This window comes from Bubalus bubalis, chromosome 14 (genome assembly GCF_019923935.1).
Source record: "Bubalus bubalis isolate 160015118507 breed Murrah chromosome 14, NDDB_SH_1, whole genome shotgun sequence".
NCBI classification, from domain to species: domain Eukaryota; kingdom Metazoa; phylum Chordata; class Mammalia; order Artiodactyla; family Bovidae; genus Bubalus; species Bubalus bubalis.
In genome coordinates, this window is record NC_059170.1 from 81,721,890 (window position 1) to 81,727,889 (window position 6,000).

Consider the following 6,000-nt stretch of genomic DNA (forward strand, 5'->3'; position numbering starts at 1 on the left):
TCTCCTCCCTAACCTTGAGTGTCTTGCTCCACTAAAACCTGTTAGAGGCACTGAGAACCAAAGAGAGTGAAGGTGAAGAAAATGGCCTAAGGAGTCAGTGTGTGTGGAATACGGTGGCAGTTGGGGTTGGAGGGAAACCACTAACCACTTTCTGTTAAATCAATTGTTAACTGGAGTGTAAAGGGAAGATAGAAAGATAGAAAAGAACATTTAATTTCATTCCAAACAACTTGACTTAAGAGAATTTTCCAAGTGTGAGCTAGGCTTAGAATTTGACAAGAATGTAGAGGTTCCAACCCACTACTATATGGTGATAATGGTGGTTATGATGATGACTTTTTATGAAAGTTTGCTGCTGCTGCTAAGTCGCTTCAGTCGTGTCCGACTCTGTGCGACCCCAGAGATGACAGCCCACCAGGCTCCCCTGTCCCTGGGATTCTCCAGGCAAGAACACTGGAGTGGGTTGCCATTTCCTTCTCCAAGGCATGAAGGTGAAAAGTGAAAGTGAAGTTGCTCAGACGTGTCTGACTCCTAGCGACCCCATGGACTGCAGCCCACCAGGCTCCTCCGTCCATGGGATTTTCCAGGCAAGAGTACTGGAGTGGGGTGCCATTGCCTTCTCCTATGAAAGTATAACATATGCAATAAAGCATGAAAAGAGCTTGAAGAATTTTCATTAATATGATTACTTATATGACCACCACTTGGATGAAAATGTTAGAATATTTTCAGCATTCCCAAAAGTTTCATATTCCCTCCTGGTCAAAATCACGCATGCGCACACACACATCACCACCATCACCATCACTAACACAGATAACCACTATTCTAACAGCACTGACTTGTCTTCTCTGTTTTTGAACTTCATATAAATGGAACCATGCAGGATATGCTTGGTACCTGGCTTCTCATTGTGTCTATGAGATTCATCCACGTTGCAGCTTATACCTATAGTTTATTGCTTTAAATTGTATATCACTGTATGAGACCCAGGTCTCCCGCATTGTAGGCAGATGCTTTACTATCTGAGCCACCAGGGAAGTCTTGTATGAGTGTATCAAAATGTATTTATCCAATCTATTGTGATGGTAAAATTTTTCAGGGATTTTTTTAAATTCCACTTGTGTATGTGTGTGTATGTGCACTCTCGTGTCCAGCTCTGTTACTCCATGGCCTATAGCCTGCCAGGCTCTGTCCATGGAATTTTCTAGGCAAGAATATTAGAGTAGGTTGCCGTTTCCTTCTCTAGGGGATCTTCCCCACGCAGGGATCAAACCTGCATCTCTTGCATCTCCTGTACTGGCAGGCAGGTTCTTTATCAGCTGAGCTAGGAAGCTTCAAGCTTCTGAAGCACACTTAAAGGTCCTTGAAAGCCAATGCTGCACTCTCATCCTACTTCTTTGTGTACTATTACTGGTGCAATAGTAGGCTGAGTACTCAATACTTAATGGATTGTTTTGTGAAAATAAAAATTATTCTGTGTCATGAGAAAGTGAATTCATCACTGTTTTACTCAAAAGCACAAATCAAGTTATGACATGTTTCTGGATAAAAAAATAAAGGATTTTTCCCAAGTAAGTCAAAGGACAATGAAATTATTTTTTCTGATGCTAAAACATTTGTAATGATTTCCTTGAAGTGTAAGAAATAGATGCTGTTACATTTAAATGAGAAAGCCTCAGACATGGATGTCAACGTTTAACCTATAAAATATGATTTATAAATGAGTACACTGTTTTTACTTTCCTGATGTTTATGGCAAGATTACATGAAATGAGAGCGTATGGAAAATATACACACCACTTAATGAGGCTGCTAAACTGCTGGCCTAACTGCATAGTTTTGTTTCTCTCCATTTTTTCAATGTGAACAAATCAGTTTAAAAAAAAAAAAAATACAATGATTCATTCCTACCATCTCTGTTATGCAGTAATAAGATTAAAAAAATGCATTAACTTACAATATAAATATCAATTGCACATTCAACAAGACTCAATGTTCTTTTCTTTCCTTCACTGACTCCATGTGGTTGGAATCACAACAAAAGCACAAAAGCACAATTCAGCTAAATTGATTGTTCCTCTATGTCTCCGGAAAACCAACATTTTCTCCTACACAGAAAAATTAATTTCTTTGATCTTCCTCTTTCAGTCATTTTTGCCATTGTGGTTCATGGTAGCCAAGATAAAAATAATGGATTTTTACAAGTTTCCATCCAGAAGTGATTTAGAGGATCAAGTGATCCAATCACTTCAACTAATGGATGAATATTTTAAACCTCAGAGATGTTGTTCTGACTTGTTCAAGTCTATGGCGTACTGGGATCCCAGCTTCTACATCCTGCCTGCAACGTGTCATTTCCCTAGCTGAGTCATTGGGTTGAGTCTCACGTTTAGGGCCAGGACAGAGTAAACTGTCCATGATGGGAGGGTGCTGTGCTGCAAAGGGAAGGGTGAATAATTGCCATCTACCACCCCACATTACTCACCTTCACATTCTCTGATGGTAGGGACCGTTACTTATCTAATTTCTCATCCTCAGGGCTCAACATGGTGCTAGGAACACAGTGAGATGGTAATACATGTTTGCTGAGCTGAAAATGAATGGCCCTGCAATCCACTGAGGGCTGGAACCAGAATCAGTGAGTTATTTTTTACTTATTTATTTGCAGCCTCACATTACACCTCAAGTGGTCATTAAGTAATATTGATTGACTCTGTTGTATAAATATCTCTTAAATCATTCTTTCCATTCAAGGCTCAGCTTCTCCAACCCCTCCAGGAGGAATTAAGCTTCTTTTGTTTCCCCAAAGAACCTTGTACATTTCTATTCTTATAGCACTTGCCTCATTGTTTAGAGTTATCTGTGTGTCTGTTTCACCTTAAAGGAGTGTGAAACTCTGGAGGGCAAATATCAGGGTTCCAGCTCTTTGTTTTCTTGCAAAAGAGGTAACAGTGTATATTTTTGAAGCAGGTAATACATGCACAAGATACAAAATTCAAAATGTGTAAAAAGGATATAAGTGAAAACTAAGGACTACTTCCTACTTCCAAGTATCAGGAGGAAATCATATTCCTGTGCCTGGGAGTCTTTATCATACCAACTTATATACATGAATTATTCCTACTTCTTACACATTGCTTTTTAAATTTAACCTATTTTGGAAATTATATCCACACTTGTTGACTTCCTTAGGGGCTCAGTGGTAAAGAACCTGCCTGCCAATGCAGGAGATACAAGTTTGATCCTTGGGTCAGGAAGATCCCCTGGAGAAGGACATGGCTACCCACTCCAGAATTCTCGCCTGGGACATCCCATGGACAGAGGAGCCTGGCAGGCTACAGTCCATGGGGTCACCTATTTCATTCTTGCCCGACCCATTTCCCTTTGGACAACCACCAATTTCTTCTCTTTATCTATTGGTCTTGCCCTATTTTGTTAAGTTTCTTCTTTTGTATTGCTGTTTAGAATCTACATGAAAATGAAATCATATGGTATTTATCTTTCTCTGACTTATTTCACTTACCATAATACCCTTGAGGTCCATCTGTGTTGTCAGAAATAGCAAGATCTCATTCTTTTTTATGGTTAATATTCCATTAACCACATCTTCCTTATCCATTCATTTATCAATAGATACACAGGTTACTTCCGTATCTTGGCTATTGTAATGAACATAGGGATATATATATCTTTTAAAGTTTGTCTTTTTGTTTTCTTTAAAAAAAAAAAAATACCCAGAACTGGAATTGCTGGATCCTATGGTAGTTATGAATTTTAAAATAGGAAAAAACAGCTATACTTTCAATCATCTCATTCTTCTTTTCATTCCCAATGTTTAGTAGGGATAAGTTCTTAATAAATATTTGCTAATAGATAAAGGAGGAAGAGAGGAATATTAGTTTTTTACTGCTGTTGTATCAATATCAAATTACTTATAATTTTGGTGGCTTAAAACCACAAACATTTATTATCTCACAACTCTGTAGGTTGGAAGTCTGAAGTGGGTCTCCTGGGTTAAAGTCAAGGAGCCGCCCCCTTCTGAAGGCTCCAGGAGAGATCCCCTGCCTATTCCACCTTCTAGGGGCACAGCCCACAGCACATGGTGACAGCCCCCTTCCTCCATCTTCAAACCCAGCCAGAGTCACGTGCTTTTCACATGGCATCACTCTGACCTTCTTTTCTTCCTCCCTTTTCTATTCTTGAGGACATTTGTGATTACACTGGGCCCACTTAGATAGTCTAAAATAATCTCCCAAATCTCAAAAATTTTAACTGCATCTGCAGAAAGTCCTCTTTGTCATGTAAAGGACACATACTCTTAAATTCTAGGGGCTGCCCAGGTGGTGCAAGAGTAAAGAATCTGCCTGCCAATGCAGAAAGTGCAGTTCCATCCCTGGGTTGGGAGGATCCCCTGGAGTAGGAAATGGCAACCCACTCCAATATTGTTGCCTGAAAAATTCTGTGGACAGAGGAGTCTGGTGGGCTACAGTCTATGAGGTTGCATAGAGTCAGACATGCACATGAATGCATGCAGAGTTTAAGACATGGACGTTTTTGGGAGGGGGCTTAATCTATTTACCACAGAGGGAGAAAAGAGAATAAAGGAGAAAGTAAGCTACCTATTTTTATGCAAATTTAATTTTATACTGCAATAGAGAGGTTCTCTTTGGTATTAATTAGAGCTTTAAATTCTTACAGTGATTAAGCACTTGGAGTATCTGTGAGATAAATGAAAATCTTGTAACTTCAGACCAAAGTTGAAAATTATATTGTGGCTGGTATAAATGAGTAGATGTCTTGATTAATCTTGTATCTAGGAGGAATAAAATGTACAATTAAAATATATTGCTTAAAAAGTCTGTTAAAGCATTCCCTAGATGTCCTGGTTGCCAGTGTAGTAAATAGTATAAAAAGTCAAATATAAAATATAAAATTAAGTTTAAATATAAAATAGTATAGTTTAAATAAAAGGGTAAAATATAAATTAAAATATATACCATAAAGTAGAAAGGCAGATAGATACAAATAATTGATAAACAATACAGTTTGAGAATAAATGAAGAAATATTTCAAATTTGTGATGATGAAAAGAAGCTTTTCTAAACTTAACTTTTGAAATCTGAGTTTTCATGGGAAATAAGATGAAACATGTGGAAAACTTTTGATTCAGAGAGACTGTACAAAAATATTCAGTTCAGTTCAGTTGCTCAGTTGTGTCCGACTCTTTGAAACCCCATGGACTGCAGCATGCCAGGCTTCCCTGTCCATCACCAACTCCCAGAGCTTATTCAGACTCCTGTCCATCGCTTCAGTGATGCCATCCAACCATCTCCTCCTCTGGCGTCCCCTTCTCCTCCTGCCTTCAATCTTTCCCAGCATCTGGGTCTTTTCCAGTGAGTCAGTTCTTTGCATCAAGTGACCAAAGTATTGGAGTTTCAGCTTCAGCATCAGTCCTTCCAATGAATATTCCAATGAATACTTAGGATTGACTGGTTAGATCTCCTTGCAGTCCAAGGGACTATCAAGAGTCTTAACACAAATGCCATTCAGAAATTATGTGAAATAAAGCATCTAGACTGTAGTTATAAAACATATAAAATGCACTGCGTGTATGTTCATGACAACAACTTGGATTAACTCTCTGACATCTTAATGAAATAAATAAATTCATTATTTAAAAAAAAAAGAATGAAAAATAGTTCAGATCCACCTTGTGGATTACTGAATATCCCAAGGCAAATCATTTCTTTGAAACTGCTTATAGCATGTGGAAAAAGTTTTTAGTTTAGTCTTTATTTAAATCCTTTTTTGAATCTCAGTAGCTTCTCTGCTCCTTCATAAGGTGGCACTGTTCCTCCCAGCCCCAGAAGGCAGATCTAGAAGCATGAAATTGGCATTCAGGATGGATAGCATCTATTGCCCACTGCTCCTCACTGTTTTTAATACCACGCTGATGCTTTTCCAGGGAGCATGGCTCTAGTTTCGTCCGTTACGGGA